This window comes from Tachysurus fulvidraco, chromosome 24, assembly GCF_022655615.1.
Source record: "Tachysurus fulvidraco isolate hzauxx_2018 chromosome 24, HZAU_PFXX_2.0, whole genome shotgun sequence".
Lineage (NCBI taxonomy): Eukaryota > Metazoa > Chordata > Actinopteri > Siluriformes > Bagridae > Tachysurus > Tachysurus fulvidraco.
This window is the reverse complement of record NC_062541.1, coordinates 15,861,124-15,880,594: the sequence shown is the minus strand read 5'-3', so window position 1 is coordinate 15,880,594 and position 19,471 is coordinate 15,861,124. Positions and strand designations below refer to the sequence as shown.

At 38.0% G+C, this 19,471-nt stretch overlaps 1 non-coding gene across 1 annotated transcript; it reads right to left on the bottom strand.

Annotated features, from left to right (window-relative positions):
- Positions 1 to 18,541: 18,541 nt before the first annotated feature.
- On the bottom strand, positions 18,542 to 18,613 carry trnat-cgu. The gene has a single exon. It is a non-coding gene; the product is annotated as a tRNA-Thr (tRNA).
- Positions 18,614 to 19,471: the final 858 nt, after the last annotated feature.

Here is a 19,471-nt window from a genome sequence, read left to right as displayed (position 1 = left end):
GCTGGTAGAAGTTGTTGTAATGGAAACGAATAATGGAAAACTACTATAATACTTTCTATTGCACTTAATTTACCATTCTGTAAATTTCAGTTTAAACTAATAGCCATCTGTATATTATATTCATAGTACATATATATTCACCTGTATATTATATTCATAGTACATATATATTCACCTGTATATTATATTCATAGTACATATATATTCATCTGTATATTATATTCATAGTACATATATATTCATCTGTATATTATATTCATAGTACATATATATTCATTTGTATATTATATTCATAGTACATATATATTCATCTGTATAATTATATTCATAGTACATACACATCTGTAAATTACTGTTTATAGTAATAGCCATATATTTTGTTACAGCCTTCTGTAAATTTCAGTTATAATTATAGCCATCTGTATATTATGTTCATAGTACACACACATCTGTAAATTACTTCTATATTAACACTTTATCTAACTCATTTAAATCTTGTACAAACTGTTTATCCTGCACTTGCTGCTATTGCACTCTGGTTAGACCTAAACTGCATTTCGTTGCCTTGTACTTGTACATGTGTAATGACAATAAAGTTGAATCTAATCTAATCTAATCTAATTATTATGATCATATGTGACATTATATGCAGTTTATGATCCTGTTTAATATAATTGAGAAATAATAATATGAATCTGTCTGAACACTTCCTCTTTTTGTCTAAGGCTATTTCCAAGGCGATGTTAAATAAAAAAAACATTATAGCTGATATTTTACTGAAGATTATCTGGTTAGGGGTACAGAGTCTATTGTGGACTTTTTGTTGTGAAGGTTATCTCTTGCGTCTTTCCGAGGTTGTAGATCAAGCTCGATCTTATATCTCATGACAAACCCACAAATCCCCCTCCGTACACTGGGTGTGTATCCGTCCTCGCTGTGGCCTCGCACTGACCTCTTTGTCACGGCCTTTCGCTCTGTACCACCGCCGAAATGCAACCAGGAATAGCCAAGCAACATTTGTCTTCTAATTACATGGCCAAGCCTAGAAGGTGTAATGTAATAATTTTGTGGTTAAGGTTGCTGACTGACTGATTAAAAAAAAAAGGTTTTGTAAGAAAAGCTTTTTTCACATATAGTATTGGGCTTTGTATCCCAGCTTCTCTCTTCTGTGCATGAGACTATCATGTGAAGTGCCTCACGGTATGTTTCCAGGCCAGAGACTTCTCAAGCCGAGGTAACGGACATGCCAAACTGCAACAACACTGACTCAATTATGCACTACCATCAGCAGATAATGAGCAGGGAAAGTTATGGTGGTCATATGCCACTGCGGTCACATGGCAGCAGGACAGAAGAAGCCCTTAATTTTACGGCTGCGTGTTTGCTTGTTTACTTCCCTTGAGAGCATCTGGAAATCGCTTGTGGCGTTTCTTATTAGACTTAATTTAACTCCTTGTGTATGATATTACCTGACTTAGTCTCTAGCATGCTTATTTTTTAAAGATTAGAAAGGAAAGATAAAATCGTTTCGACAAAGTAATAATTCAAACATGAATATCGGATCATTCTGTTGAAAAAGAAAGACGGCGTGATAAGTAAAATCATTCCGTACAATATTCTGGGTCACATTAAATCATAAATGATACGGAGGATTCATGACATATGGAAAAAAATATAATGTCAAAAATATGTTACATCTTAATGATCACATCATTCATTCAAAAATGTAAGAGTTTAAATGAAAATACATTCACATGAAGCAGGTTTATTCGTTTTATGTTTATTAAGCAATACATTCACATATTACATCCAGAAAAACTCAGTAGGCTAAAGCAAAACACATGACACATTAGGGAACACGTAACCGATGTTAATTATCCAAAAATCATGGTTTTATAAAGGTAGACGATGTGTAGATCTCAAATAATCCATCACACAGACCTTACAATACTCAAACCTCAAGGAAGTTTCTCCAGTTTGTTCATTTCCCCCCACGGATATATAATTTATAATATATTAAGGAGATTCAGTGTTACATCACAGTTGTGTGACTCTTATCTTATCATGCTTAAATGTTTGGCTTAATATTTCATCATGTTTAGGTTGGGCATTAAAACACCACAAAAAGTTGCTTAATATAGACGGGTAAAAGGGAGGGGTGGGATATAATTGCTGTATAAGTAGGCAGTAAGTAAGTAGCCAACTGTGTAATTTTGAACCCATGTGTAAACCCTCCTAGGAATTTAGCCTCACAACAGCAGAACACATAATTACTCCCATAGTTTATTGTTTGGCACATGAACGCCTTAGGATTTAAGAGAGGAAGATATATCGTGGATAAAGAAAAAGAAAGGAATTTAAGAGGATCTGAAAAAGAGATAAGACAATAAAGTTGTATGCTTCGGGGTATTTTTGTGCCTTAATGGTAGCACTCTGTAACAGAATTATGACTGCACATGAACACAGCTAGTCATGATTTAATTGGTGCAATCTGATCCCAGTTTGCTGTGGCTCTTCCTTCTTTAGAGATCTCACGGTGCCTCTGGAAAGCGTATCGGCTGTTTTTTTACCTGCCGCACGCGCCAGGAAAGACCGTCTCTCGGTGCCAAGGAGTGTGCCCTGTGGAGCTGAGCGTTTCCTGGCTGTACATGGTGCTGTGTCACCACACCTGCGGACTCATGACTGACATTAAGTTATTCTAGGAACAGGCCTTCCATTTTGTGCGCCTTAAACACTCCTGTTTCTGTTCTCCCATTTCACACGTCCATGTATTCCATTTTGGCTAATGTTACAGTAGGTGGTGAGAGTTTTTTCTGTTAACTTGAAGAATAAATGAATGAATGAATAGAAGTGCTTATCAATATCTTCGAGCTGAACCAGATGATCATCATGGACATAAACATGGATCAAATAAATCTGAATCTACTCTGTGGACGAGGTCTAAACATGTTAAGGCTGGGAATAGTGTCAGATAGGTTTTCTCCTGGGCTATGACTCATGTCTTAACCTGTCTCACCTGTTTCAAACCAGAGTGATGAAAAATCTCACAGTATTTCTTGATCGTTTCTATATATATCGAAGAAATATTAAAAAAAAAAAAAAACTCTTGATTTTTCTCTTTGAAACCCTTCGATCTTTGCATACAAAGTTTCCACAGAGTCACTAACACTCTGTCTAGTGGGATAAAACACTGTATACCTGTTTGCCCCACCTACCTTTCCAATCTCTATTTAATAAAAGCTTTAATGTAGACAGCCATGAGAGGATTTTTTTAAGAATATGACTGGGGAATAGTCTCTCTGAGATTCCATTACAACCTGCAGAGCTCTTATGTGTAAATGCGCTGTATGAGAAAAACGGCAGCGACATTTGCTAGCGAATATCAACTTGCTGTTACACATCTTGGTTTTGTTCAGAACAAACGTTCATTCATTTGGTTTGGCCATGGCAGCGCTTGCATGTGGTTCTGGTTAAAAGCTAAGCTGTGTTGGTTTTCATAGTACAAGCATGCGTCAGTGCTGTTTTACCTCTCTCTCTCTTTCTTTCTGCACCTCGGTCTCATGAGAGTTGAAAGTGTCACTATACTTCGCTATACTTCTACCACCCAAAAAGACAACCACAATGACAAAGAGTACAGACTAATGGCTTGATTACGGGTGATCCCAATACCAGATAAAACAGAAGTGCGACATTCTTGTTCAGAATTGCTAGTGAGCATTATTTAAAACTTCTTCAGCTTGTGTATTCGGTGAGAGAGAACAAGGAAAAAATGGTATCGCTGGTGTCCTTTACTGTGCTCAGTGTTTACATCAGTGATGCATGTGAAGTATCAGTACCTTTAATTTATTTAGGTGTTTCTCTTTAAGAACGGTGCGATGCTACTTTCACAGATACAACGACTCGTAGCGACAACGCGACCAGAGATTATTCATTTTCATATTCAATGTGAGCTGCTTACATCTGGTGGAATTTCCACTGACAGCTGAGAAAAGTTGAACTTTATGCAAATATGGAGTGACTCATGCACCGATGGGAGTGAAGACATTATGTTTGCATACACGGTTAGAATAGAAGCCTTTGTCACATACAGTATATTAATACATTACATTCATTCATTCATTTTCTACCGCTTATCCGAACTACTCGGGTCACGGGTAGCCTGTGTCTATCTCAGGCGTCATCGGGCATCGAGGCAGGATACACCCTGGACGGAGTGCCAACCCATCACAGGGCACACACACTCTCATTCACTCACACACTACGGACAATTTTCCAGAGATGCCAATCAACCTACCATGCATGTCTTTGGACCGGGTTAGGAAACCGGAGTACCCGGAGGAAACCCCCGAGGCACGGAGAGAACATGCAAACTCCACACAACCCTGAAGGTGTGAGACGAACGTGTTAACCACTAAGCCACCATGCCCCCTAACAGCACAGAGAAAATCTTTCTTCATATATCCCAAGTTTGGAGGTTGTGGGTCAAAGCACAGGGTCAGCTGTGATACAGCATCACCGGAGCAGAGAGGGTTAAGGGCATTGATCAAGGGCCCAACAGTGGCAGTTTAGCAGTGCTGGGACTTAAACCTTCATCCTCCAATCAACAACCCATAGCCTTTACCACGTAAGCCACCACTTCCACAAACCTCTGCTATAGAATTCTATTTTTTTCACCCTCTGAGAAATGACATTACTTCAGCAACCAGCAGTAGAGTAGGAACCACTTACTGATGACGATACTACAGAGACTACAGTGATAAAAATATATGAATGTAGCTTAAGATTCTCTGAAAAAAAGTGAAGAATCTCAGCTGGGTGTTGTTCTCAAGCACCTTCAGGTCTGTCCAATCATCCATCCACACTGGATATAGCACAGATGTATTGTATTGTATCGTCTTGTTAATTATCTATGAAAATATTTCTGATCAGTCTTTTATATGCAACTGTTAGTAATAAACTTTTCAGTGATTATGTCGTGCAAGAAATCGGTTGAAATAGGTGACTCGACTCCTACGGTGACACGGCAGCTGGTGGGAGTTATAAAAAGTCACACAAGCAGTTTCTTACATGTTTGAAGAAAATAATAAAAATAAAAATAAAACCGAAAAGGCATTTGACAAACGATTAAACATTCAGAATTGATGTATAAATAATGAAAGCGGAAATATAGGTTACATTTTATGATCATTTCTTATCTTCTTTATATCTTTTTGGCGATTAAGGTGCTCGGTGCCTGGATCACCTTACAGTTAGAGATGTCACATAAAAATGTATCAGTATCCAACTGCTATGTTATGTTAAAGTACTGAAAACAGGACTTCTGTGGTAGAAATTGACACAAAACTCTATGCACACTATGAACTGCTGTTCGAAGCTCTGCGATTACTGGGAAGGTCTATTAAAGTCTATTATTGCCAGATTGTCAGTATGGCACTTCATTGTGCTCTTACTCACAGGCCTGCATGTGTGAGCAGGCTGAAAAGCACCCTGTGGCTTTGTGCTGAATCATCAGGTGGCTTAGACTCCAGGATTTGGCAATCACAAGAAAGACTGCTATCATCTAGTCTACTAGAAAATATGGTAGCCATACCACATGTGACTTTATGAAGTTGTAAATGAGGTGAAAAGTAGTCGTATTATTTAGGGAACGACTCCTGTAGGATGCTTCAGAGAAAGTAAAGCGAAAACCTTGCCGTTAGACCAGAGTATACTGTGTGTTAAATTCAGAACAAGTTGCTTTTTGTAACACTGTAGTGGCTCAGAATCTTGCTGGTCAATAAAAAAAGCGGTATTTAATAAAGAGTACGCTCTAAAGAGAGCATGCCAAGCCTGTAGGGGAGGCACAGGATTGGTCACATTAGTGTGGTCCACCTGTGACTTGTGTCAGATAGCAGTGGAAGTAGGTTTACACTTTCCCTCATGTTGAACTCTAAATATAACCATAGAGGCAGGGGTAAAGGGTAAACATATCCCTCTTGAGTTGCACGAGGGTAACTTGTCATGCAAGGTTTTTCAGCATGCCCTGGCCTACAGGCTCTCTCTGTCTCTTGCAACATCCCAATGTCACAGAATCATAGAGAGGAAGAAAAGAATCAGGTCTCTGAATATGGGTACGTTTTTTTTTGTTGTTGTTGTTGTTTGACACAAATAATACTCTGTGGCATCCGTGCGATAAATTCAGTCCTGATTTCATCACAGAAGACATATAATGAGCACCAATCTGGACTGATTTCTCAGGTGTATACACCCAGACAGACAGACAGATAATATATAACACTCCTGAAGAATATACATACACCTTATAAGCACAATAAGGTTTAACATCAAGCTCTCTCTCGCTCTCTCTCTCTATCAAAACACACACACACCCGCCCCCCCCTCTCTATCTCTCTCACTCTCTATCTCTCTCTCTCTCATTGAGACTGTCCAGCTCATATTATTAAACAGTAAAATGGCACTCTCGAAGGTCAGGGTGTGAATGCTCGACTTGCCTTAACAAGTCCATCACTCCGATGTGTGGCACGGTGTTCGTAACAGTGAAAAAGCTGTTGTGTTGTGTATGTACAGGCCAGTTTGAAACAGATATCCCTCCAGCATCACCCATTCTGTATGTATTACAGGTCAGGACTCACTATTTCTGATGTGAGTAAATATGAATAATTTCACATTCTATCTTGTGTCCCAGAGACAGAAAAAATATGATACATACAAAGACATACAGGAATAGTAATAAGTCATAATAAAAGATTTCGCCTCTGCACCGCTGTGTTATCTGGAGTCAGTTCAGTTTGGCAGGCACCTCTTGGCTGTGTGAGGTGTCAGTAATGACTTTCCCATCTGAACTTCTCACTAAGTCCAGCCTGACCTGAGGGATATTGAAGAAATATATCTGAGAAAAAACCTCTCCATCTTATCCATCTATTCTTGGTGCAGATTATAACAAGAAAAGCAGCTATGTTTAATACAGACTGTTCAGACTATTGTGTATTGTTTAGTTAAGGGATGGGCTTGGTATTTTTTTATGGGAAATAATTATTTATTATTTAGCTCACTGTTGGCACGAGATGTTCATTTCAGTAAGGTTCCCAGTGTAGACATATTTACCATCACTACAAGTTTTAAAACAGTTACTCTAGTTCAAGTACTTGGATTAAAGTTTCAGTTTGGCTTTTTATACAAGTATTAAGAGTAAAAAGCAAAAATACTGCAATGATATTTTCTCACTCACTCACTCATACACACTGACTCACTGACTGACTCGCTCATTTAATCTCATTTACTCAATCACTGACTCACTGACGCATTTAGTTACTCACTGTCTCACTCATTCATTCACTCACAATCTCATTCAGTCCCTCATTAGCTCATTCATGATCTCAGTCACTCACGGACTCACTCACGGACTCACTCACTGACTCACTCACTGACTCATGGACTCACTGACTCATGGACTCACTGACTCATGGACTCACTGACTCATGGACTCACTGACTCATGGACTCACTGACTCATGGACTCATGGACTCACAGACTCACGGACTCACGGACTCACGGACTCACTCACTCACAGACTCACGGACTCACTCACTGACTCACTCACTCAGAGTAAATGCTTTATCCTGGTCAGTGTCTCATGGACACGGAGCCTATCCCAGGAACGCCAGGCATGAGAATGGGAATATACACTGGAAGAAAGTCAAAGAGATCACAGTTCACCAACACACACACACACACACACACACACACACACACACACACACACACACACACACACACACACACACACCTAAGGTAAATATATATTTTCCAATCCACCTACTGTCATGTTTTTTGGGAAATGGGTGGAAACCAGAGAACTTGAAGGAAACACCAGGTAACAAGGGAGAAACATGCGCAGAAACAGAAACTTAATCTCAAGCTCGAACCCAGGACATTTGCTATCAGATGCTGATCTGTGATGCCATCCTATATTATGGATGCTCCGTTTCTGAAGTTGTTTACTTCATTAAAACACTAACATTAGTTTTAGCCTAAAAATGATTTTTTTCATGATTATGAGAATGAGCATTGTAGCAACATTATCTAAACCATACAGCATTCGTGAATGACTTGACACTCCCTTTATAAAGTTTTTGATCTATTTCAAAACGTTAGGATTTGGACAACCCAGTTCAGATCTCTTACTGGGCTATAATGATGGTGAACTGGGCCAAAATGTAGGTCATTCTTTGGCCTATTAAACATCGTTATTTTCCGTTTTAGGAAGTAAACCTGAACTACTGAACATTATAATCTCATTAGTTACATTTGTGGATATCTGAAGTTCCTCAGCTTCATTATCTACATGAGGATTCTTACAGTGGATCTAGATATCTCATAATTATTAACAGTAAACTGCAGTGTGTAATATCTGCATATGTCCTTGTGTGCAGACAGACACATACTCAGACCTACCAGAAATACTTGTATTGATGCATGATGCAGTATTTGCAGTGACTCCTGCCATCATACAGCAATCATCTCGTATAACTTTTCACAGAGTTGGCACAGATTTCAAATGAATATCCACCTTGACAGCTATGACATGAGTAGCTAGTGTTATTTTTAACCCTTCCTTGTTTCCTTGGAAATGTAGAAAAGAAAATGTCGTTCAGACAATTTTGTTTATTAGTCATGGGTTTGTAGCTGCTTACTAGTCGATGTTCTGTATCCTCAAAACATGCTCACTTTTGAATTGCTGCATGTCTGTTCAACAAATGCAGTACAGCTTTGTGAAAACATTTCTCTTAAGCCAACTTAAGCCAAAAAGACACTGGACCATCCTTGTCAGTGTATCATGGAGTATCCATTTCATTGCTCACATGGTGCTGTATTTTTAACCCAGTGTTTTTAAATCATTCAGTGCTGTGAAACAAAGACATTTTATTTCTCTGTTGCTTGTATGAACCGAGATGGTCCTTGCCACATCTTGCAAACTGTACATAAAGCCACAAGACTTAAAGTATCTATAAGTGAAAAACTGGTGTGAAGCAGTTTGGTCATTTCTTACCATTCAATAGTAAAATGAAGAGTAATAAAACATATCAGCATATATGTCTGAAGTACAAGTGATTATACTGAATAAACTGGATAACCTCAAAAGTATGATCAGGGTTTCCCGCCTAAGCTGGGAAACCCTACCGCCTTAACTAGGTCGTCCAAAAAAAAAAATTCCGCTGCACAAGAGGCCGTCAAGTGCATCTCGGGGAATAGCACAGACGCGCTTCACACGGCGAGCAGGCACACGCGCCACATGGCCGAAACGAGAGAAAGACGTGGTCCGTCACTGTCTGGAGGATAACTAGCCAGTTGATAAAACGCATGTCCGCAAAATTTTGAATGTTGTTTTGCACTTCTTATTTATTATATGTTATTTACATTTTATATTTAGTGTTAAATAAATAATTGTTAAATGTAGTACAGTCTGTGGTCTATCTCACAAAGAAGCCCCGCCCCGCCCCTAGCCCCGCCCACTCGCCAAACCCTAACGCCTTAACTAACAAATTTTCTGCGGGAAACCCTGATGATGTTCAAATATTTTAGGTAATTTCCATACAGAGCAAAGGCCAAGAAGTAGCCCATGAACCCATCAAACCCATCACATGTTTATCTCAAAAATAATAAATAAAAAAAATAGGCTGCCCCACCCTTATACAATACGTTTGAAAAGTACCTAGGGGGTAGAAAATAATGGTAGAAAATGAGGAGAATAAAAGTGGGTATTGTGTTGAAAAGATGTGCATTGACTATGTTGGTGGGTGTTTCCAAGGAATTACTTTGCTTTGTTTCCTTGGAATAAAATTTTCTTTTGCTTAAGATTTTAATCTCTTAATTGAATTTGTTTATTTTGTCAGTAGTTAATCACATCACCAGTCATTTCTCTGTTTATACTTTTCACTGTTGCCATGAATAGATTAGGCAATACTTTTTTCTGAAATTCCCATGTCTTGTTCAAAGTTGACCGACATTCTCTTGTCACTATGAGGAAATTTAACCTTGTGAAATTTGAAGAAAGTGCATGGTCACACCCAATTAGCGGCACACCAGAGTTCCTGAAGCTCCATACCTCTACATACATCTAAAGGGGCACTGTAAGAGCTGGGCATGTCAAGGCAATGTAGCTGGACACCTTATGTCTTTTATCTTGATGGAGGAATGCTGCTGATGGAAAGTACGCATCATTTCCCAGCATCGTTGGGTAATATTTCAGATCTGAACACCATTCGCAGGACCAATGTCACTTCCACTCAATGTCACACGATGAAAATTTATCCCAAGGGACCAGACTTCATACACAGGTGGCATGTGCAGAAAGATAGGCACCTAGGTGTTTGGACAACTTGTCAAATCAGCAAATGCAGTGAAGCAACATGTGGTGGTTGAGGGAATCCTCCGCTAGAAGGCTGTCTGGCTTTATGTGCTGATAGAGCACTGGTTAAAAGGTGCACTGCACTTGTGATCAGAAGGTTGTGAGTTCAAATCCCAGGTCCCCTGAGCAAGGTCCTTAACTGTCAGTTGTAGATAAAAATGTAAGTTGTTCTGGGTAACGGTGTCTGCCACACGCTGTAAATGTATACTATATTTAGGCTACCACCTTGGGCCCACCATACCGTTGAAGCACCAAGAGAATAAGTAATGCAAATCATCGACCTGTACAGTTCCCCAGTCCATAACCCACAGAGGCATGCCATGCCACATTATTTAGCGGTGAGAGAATGTTATCTAGGAAGTCCTTTATGGAGTAGACAAGTGGGTTTCCTCTTGCAGGTATTGAAAGTCATGAAGTCAGGGGTTGGTGTCCTAAAGGTGCCATGTGAACAGTCTATTTGGTCATTTTGGCTTTGAGATTTTGAAACCAATTAAATGGCAAGGACACCGTGAAGGAATTCAGGTTCCACATGGCTTACACCACACCAGGTGTACTTAATGATCCATGTTCAGACAGTTGGCCCAAATCCTGGCCCAGCGGTACTATTGGAGAGTAATGCATAGTCATGCTAACAAAGAGAAAAAGACTTCAAGCTAAAAGATGCTATAGAGCTCTGTAGCATTCAATGAAAAATGTCCATAATACTATCACCAAAGTAGAAAGAATTACACAAAGCTTTAAAGGACAGGACATTGCTAAGAGAAAACTGCATACTGTGTACAGGTAGTCCAACATGCATACTGGTGAGAAAGAAAAATAAACATTGGAGGTATTTATTGCATGAACTGTGGCAGATATCACAGCGACTTAGCTAGAAGATCTTGATTGGTGCATGCACACAAGGAAATTGAGATTTAATGAGATCCATTCTGTTGCAAGTCCAACAGAACAGCTTCAACATGTCTTGCTATAGATTCTTCAAGTCTCTGGAAATTTATTGGAGAGACAGAGCACCTTTCCTCAAAAATATATTTCTTTAATTGGTCTGCATTGATAAGGCTGACGCTGAAGAGTTGAGAGTAAACACATCAGTCCAAAATCTCCCACTAAACCTCTATAATATAAAAGCTATTTTGTGAGCCCTCCTGGACAGAAATTTAACCTGTAACATAAAGGTCATAAGTATCAGAACATCTGTAGCTACCCTTTCCTATAAACAAACAAGTCGAACCAAACCATTCCAGCAAAAAACATTCCTCCAATTACATAATTTTTATTTATTTTTTTAATTGTCATTCAGGATATCTAGCTGATTATTATACATTGCAACATGTAGTGTTAAGGAATATTTTTCCAAAAAAATTTACATTTACAGCATTTAGCAGACACCCTTAATCCAGTGTGACTTACAATTTATACAACTGAGCAATTGAGGATTAAGGGCCTTGCTCAGGGGCCCAGCTTGGTGGACCTGGGATTTGAACTCATGACCTTCCAGTCAGTAGTCCAACACCTTAACCACTAGTCTACCACATCTCTTTTGATATTATATCAGGTCCCATTTTATTTTATATCCTCTCCCCCTCCTAGTTTTAGATTCTCTTAACCTTGTGATTTTGTTTTTAGAATTCCTTGCATCATTTCAATGCTTGAATTAAAAGCATTTCATTTGAGAGTATTTTTCAGCAATTGAAGAATAAATCATTTCATAAATCAAACAAAACAAAACTAGGTGTTCTTCACAGGCTACACCAGATTTTTTTTTACCTAGAAAATAAATAATTTAGCTCAATTGCTCTGGATTACCAAGTTGTGTCTGACTTCTTCCCACGTCACGTAATAGCTCGTGTTACTTTTCTAATTTATTGTAAATGGCTAAAATTTGCCTAATCATTCTGTCCTTTTTGACAGTTATGGCTGTGGGCAACAGCACATAATTATGCACGAGAAGTGTAAATGACCTGAGAATTCTGTCAAGTGTCTCTCCGTTTTGCATGGAGCTGTGAATTTCCAGTGCCTGGAATCCCTTCATCTGTTCCCCGCATGCACATCACCCTTAGTTAAAACCTTCTCTCTATATTCTTCGATCTAAACTTCATGAGCTGAAACATAAAATTAAAGAGGATGTATTAAAATGTAATCGACTTTATCAGAAGCAGCTCCCAGAAGGCATTACAGTTAAATCGTCACAGCAATACACCCAAGCTGTAAGCGACTAACCCGGGGACACGAGCCAACACAACAAACGTACTAAAATAAATCTGGATGAGAAAAAATAAAAAGGGTTTTGTGTGAACACAATATGCTCCTTCTTTCTGTTGACTTATAGTACGGTTATAAGAAGTATGTTCACTCCACATCACTCCTTCATTCCTTAACCTTAAATGTCCTGAATTCCTCCTCTTCTGAAAGTCCCACAGACAAATCCTTGTTTAAAAACGTATAACAATTTACTAAGAATTCAATTAGATTAGATTAGATTAGATTAGATTCAGCTTTATTGTCATTGTGCAAGGTACATGTACAGAGCCAATGAAATGCAGTTAGCATCTAAGCAGAAGTGCATAGATGGCTTATTTACAAGTGGCAGTGTAATAAATAAGGGTATGAGGTTATACAGAAGGTGTAGTAATATGTACATGTAACTGAATAAGGGTAAATATAGTGTGGTTATTATATAAGTATGATACAGTATGGAGTGGTATGAATGTCATTATGAATATATACATCTATATATACACAGACTAGACAGAATAAATATGGATGGACATACAGAAGTGTACTGGAAGTTTTTGGGTGGTGCAAGGATGCATGATTTTAAAGTGGTGCAAAATAGTGCAAAACACAGAAGAAAAGTGACAGTACAGTGGTGATCGTTAACACCATATCAGATGTTCAGTGCAGAAACAGCCACGGGAAAGAAGCTATTTTTCAGTCCATTTGTTCTGGCTCTGAGACAACGGTAGAATCAATATGCAGAATTAATATGTGATACAAATTCTTCATAAGATACCTTTTCGTTTATGGCACAAAAAAAATGAACATCACCTGAATATATGCCTTCGTTTTTTTCTTTTCCGGAGGTTAAGTTACCCAGCGTATCTTAATAATTCTAACTTAATAGACTTTAAGCAGCAACCAAACAGCTGTGCACTTGTAAATGTAAATATATTATACATACATTATTAAACATGAGCTCTTTGGATGTGATAAGTTACATGCATCAGGGACAGATTTAAAATTTTTCACTAGAATTACTTCTTTAAACATAAAAAATTCTATTAAAGACGAGAAAAACCGAGGTTGTATTATTTACACAATCCAAGGTTACACTGGGGATTAAACAGACTTTTCTTTCTTACTTTCTTTATACAAGATCAAAGGAAATTGTTCGGTCGCTATAACAACCAACTCTGCTTGGATTTCAGAGCGATTTCGAAAACAACTAAATTAAAATCATGCTGTTGACAATATAGCAATTTCAGGCTAAACTTCTTTAAAGATCCCTAATCTTTTCCTCGTCTGCTCTGCCTCTAAGGAACAGTACTGGATGATTTGCTTGTCTGATATTCCATCTGTGCTCTGTGTCAGAACTGAACTATCAGCAAGAGCCTCAATCATTGTTGCCTTGAATGCCATACATCATAACTCAAGCATACCAAACATAGATTTCCTGTAATGGCTCCAAGCGATTCTTCCGGCGAGCCTGAAGCACAATCTTAGCAATAAAGTCATCTCTAAACTTTATTGGATGTGTAGCTTTAAAGAATATGGTATAATAATAATAATAATAATAATAATAATAATAATAATAATAATAATAATAATAATAATAATAATACTGACTACAGTACTTACTACAGTGCCTCAGCGTCTTATATTTCAGTGCTGACCTTAAAGATAAACCCATATGTTATACTGGAGATTAGTGCAAGAGCAATAAGGATTTTTAGGGGCATTATGATGGTGAAACTGAAACACAAGTGCCCCCAAAAGCCCCTCATTCTCCCTGCGGCATTACATTTACACCAAAACCTTTCATTCACCAATGTGTTACAGCTATATAATGTTCTTCTTTGGATTATTCTTTATTTTCTTTGGCTCATATTTTATTGTTTAGGAACCTGAGCAGGAAAGATTTAGCTTTGCCAAAAGAAAAAATGTTTGTGTTGAAGTTTGAAGATTGCAAATCTACCTGTAGAATGATTTAAGGTAATTTAAGACCGTTAAATTTAGCAGCATTTATTTTCTGGCCTAGAGAAATAAAAGGCAAAATATTTCAAATAAAAATATTCCACATGTTTATCATGCAGTAAGATAACAAAGCATGAACGAGGCCTGTTGAAAACTTTATTACATTGGATCACTTTTATAACGCTTTAAAATCTTAAAATATAATGGTGGAGTAACAGATACAGCAAGACGCATGTAGTGACACGTGAAACACCCGACAATATATGATCCGATGATGCACTAATAGGTTTTATATGCTTTGTGTTTGCATGAAGCAGATTAAAGTTGAAGACTTGGAAACACAGTACATTTACTTAGACCTACACTTTAGTATGCAGAGATTTTTACTTACATTTACATCATTTGGCTGATGCCCTTATCCAAAGCGACTTATATTATCTCATTTTTATACAACAACTGAGCAATTGAGGATTAAAGGCCTTGCTAAGGGCCTTGCTCAGGGGCCCAACAGTGTGAGGTACTTACTGAACTGTATTTGTTTAATTTTATATTATTATTTATAAGCTTCTACACCAAAAAAGTAATGATATATTGGCTTTGTGGTCTTTTTTCCCTACTGTGATTCTATTATTTCATCTATTGACACTGAAGACTTCAGCTTTTCGTAAAACTTGTTACTGTCAATCTTGCATTAAGAAATTAATTACAGAATAACACACAGGCTGAGATCTTAATAAGTAGTCATTTGCACTTGCAAAAATATTCTGATTATGAATTTGGATTAAGATTTTTAAGACGTATTGGGAAATAATTGGGAATGAATGAATGAATGAATGAATGAATGAATGAATGAATGAATGAATAAATAAATAAATAAATAAATAAATAAATAAAGAAAGAAAGAAAGAAAGAAATTTGAATACATTTTAGATCCTAGATGTCTCCATACATTGGAGAAATTAATCCTTTTTTTTAGCTAATTTAATTCATTCACCAAATAAATGGTTTACAGGATTGCTAGTTCTCTGTAAATGCATTCAGAGTCGTCTCTCCCTACAGTACTTGCGTTAACACATCTGGTGTTATGCGTGTAACTGCACTCTGAATGTGTTAAATGATCTCTGTGCTTTATCTTTCCTCATACACCACGGTCTTCACAGCCCCCACAGCTAAAAATCAAGAGGGCTTATATCTGGGGTTCTCATAATATAATATGAATCAAGTATTATCAAGTAAATTATTATAAAATGTGTATTTCCCTTTTGTATGGAGACTTTGGGAACACCCTGTAAAATGACGTGTGAACAACTAAAAATCAAAGCAAGAACAGCAACAATTTGTAGCCTAATGTCACAATCTTCAATATCAAGTCACTGAACAAATGAAACATTCACTACGACACAAGGCCAAACCTTGAAGGATTCCATAGGGAAGGTGAGATGATTACTGATTATGAACTAGCTGAAGCAATAAAAATAAATAAAAGAGATCAACATAATCTCTAATTTGTCAACATATTAAAAGTTACATAATAATAGAGAGTTTGTGTGTACTGGATTGGTGAGCACCAGAAGCGGGACTTTGCGGGCCAGTTGGATTGAAAGTGAAACACATCTCGCCCCCAAAACCCCGTCACTGGCATCACAAAAAGAATTACTGCAATACCCGATAATCATGTTAAACACTTGTTACTAATAATCAGTCTGTTTCACTTATAGCATGAGAGCTCTGTTGTCCAGCCTTCAAGACCTATCTTACTGTCAGACAAGACGAGACGAGATGAGACGAGACGAGATGAGACAAGACGAGACACTTTACTGGCTGTATGGAAACCCGTAAGCAGAGCTATAACCAGTAACATATAGGTTTACACTTAGATATTCATCTGAATGTTGTGTGTGTACAGAGAAATGTCACAGAGTTCAGGTGGAGTCTCTCTCTCTTTCTCTCTCTCTCTCTCTCTCTCTTTCTCTCTCTCAGACACAATCTGTCTGTCTCAGTCTGGAAAGCGACATTCCCAAAAATGTCACTTTACACACACAAGACATATAAATAATTCAAACAATTCTCTATTTCATGCAGTCAGTTGTCTTCTCATGTGTGAATTCTGTTCTTACAGCGACACACACATTCTATCCATACGACTGTAGCTGCGTAACGCCAACAAGACGCCCTGAGATCATGCGTTTTGGAATGAAACAATATATTACTGTATCCCAGAACTTACCGTATTAATCAGGAGAGAATCGCGTGCGCGTGTACAGTGATGTATGTATGTGTGTGTGTGTGTGTGTGTGTGTGTGTGTGTGTGTGTGTGTGTGTGTGTGTGTGTGTGTGTGTGTGTGTGAATCAAGACGTGGCTTTCTTCATCCAGAGCGCTACAGCGTCGCGCGCTCGGAGCGGAGAGATGAGTCCCTTTGCGCCCGCGCTGACTCACTTCTCCACCGGCAGCTCCGTGCTCACGCCGCGAGGTGAAAATTAGGCCGGGGAAAAAAAAGGAAAGGGGAAACACTTTCAAACACACACCATTTGTATGCTGAGTTTTTTTTTCTTTCCATGCTCGAATGACTGCTATTAGGAAGCCGGGAGATGATCAGCAGGACGTGCGCCCGCGCCTCCTCTGTTGCTTTAAAAAGGGGAGTCGCATCTAAAACAAGTAAACGAGGCCCTGGCCATTTATACTTTCCTAGAAATCATCTCCAAATATAGAAACTGTCCAGGCGTGCAATAGAAAAATGTCATGATTTCATGGTGAATGCACCGGTTAATATTTATTTTGTTTAATTTTTTTTAAAAGTGTTTTCTTTCTATTAAAAAGTCCATTATAAAGCAGGCTTTATATCTTATGTGGCTAAATAAGTCTTGTATCACTGTGGATACAGGAGCTGCTATTGCCCCCTGTTGGTGTGTTCTTGGTATTATACACAGTTGGGTGTATTTCAAAGAAAATATTAATAATTATTAATAGAGAAATGAAAGGAATTCACTTGGCAGTGTAGTGATGTGGTACTGGAAATAGTGACAGTGATATGATTAGCAAGTTTGTCTTGACCCTACAGGTTCAGGGGTTCGATTCCCACCTCTATGTTTCCTCTATGTACTCTGGTTTCCTTCTCCAGTCTAAAGATATGCAATGTAGACTGATTGGCATCTGTAAATAGTGTGTGAATATTCTGCAGTGTGCACCCTGTGCTGGGTTTCCTCCTGCCTTGCTCCAATCCCCTGGGATAGACTCCAGGTTCACTGCAGCCATGTGTTACAGAAAATATATATGGAAGATAAGATACAATTCTTTAAAAATTCTCAATAGATTTTAGCTTGCATTATAATTGCTCACCAATTTATCAATATTAACCTGTTCATGCATAAACTGTTTAAAAACATGTCCAGATTATTAATATTTAATGTCATATATTAATTTTTACTTTATATAAACATCCTTTACATTAAAAAAGCACATTATGCATGTGTAAAATCATGATTAAAAATTGTAGGTGAAATAAAAAAATAAAAAAACATACAAGGTGTGGTTTAAAATGTAATGTAATGTCCGGTCTAATGTTAATGACTAAAATGATATTTTATTTACTACATATTTTATGCATTTTGTGGTAGTTTAGGACTGTTGAATGATGCAGTTGTAATATTTTGTAGAATATATATGTGTGTATATATGTATGTATATATATATATATATATATATAAGTTATAATAATAATAATAATAATAATAATAATAAAACTGAAAACTTAGGTGTTCTTTGGAGTAGAGAAAGGTTAATAATATATATTTTTGGAGCTGATTTACCTTTTATAGTATATGTTCATACAAACTGCCTTCTCCGTCGTTAGTTAGGTCTCAGTAGTAATGTATATATTTTTGGATTAATACTGAGTTCGTTATTTATGGCTCTTGTAAATACATCCTAGTGAAGTTAAAAGGCACGGACGGGGTTCGAACCCGCGATCTTCGGTTTACGAGACCGACGCCTTACCACTTGGCCACCGCGCCTGCGCCATCTTGTGGTCCTGAGTCATATACATTACATTACTATCATATCACTATCATATAATTTACTTTCATAAAAAGCTTGTAAAATATACAATAAAATATTTTTACTCACTTGAACCAGAGCCATGTAAGTAATTACCACAAGGCAAAGACGTTAGCTTTGTTAATAAACACTGGCTAATAATGACTCAAACTGCATAGCGTTTAACATTTTCTATGTTTATTTAATCACCATTTGATCATTTAATTCCACTGACAAAAAAAAAAAGTTTTTGAAGCAAATAGCTTTTCTTTTCTTTTTCGTGACATCCAGAAGGGGGCGCTGTGGAGACGTAATATTTCTGAATTCTTTAATATTGTTGATATGATCCCTGTAGATCTCAAGTTCCCAAAGCTGGTCCTGAAGCTGCCCCACGTCTGGTACATTTTAATGTTTTCCTGCTCATGGAGAAATCCTAGTTTCAGTTCCATCCTGCCCACCTTCAGTTTATACTGGATGGGCAAGGCGGTGGATTTGGATCTAGTGTGGGGTGGGGGTTTAGATCTAGTGTGGGGTAGGGGGTATGGATCTAGTGTGGGGTGGGGGTATGGATCTAGTGTGGTATGGGGGCTATGGATCATTATGGGGTGGGGGGTATGGATCTAGTGTGGGAAGGGGGTTTGGATCCAGTGTGGGGGGTTGGATCTAGTGTGGGGTAGGGGGTTTGGATCTAGTGTGGTGGTGGGGGGTTGGATCTAGTGTGGGGTGGGGGGTATGGATCTAGTGTGGGATGGGGGGTATGGATCTAGTGTGGGGTGGGGGGTATAGATTTAAAGTGTGGTGGGGGTATGGATCTAGCGTGGGGTGAGAGGGTATGG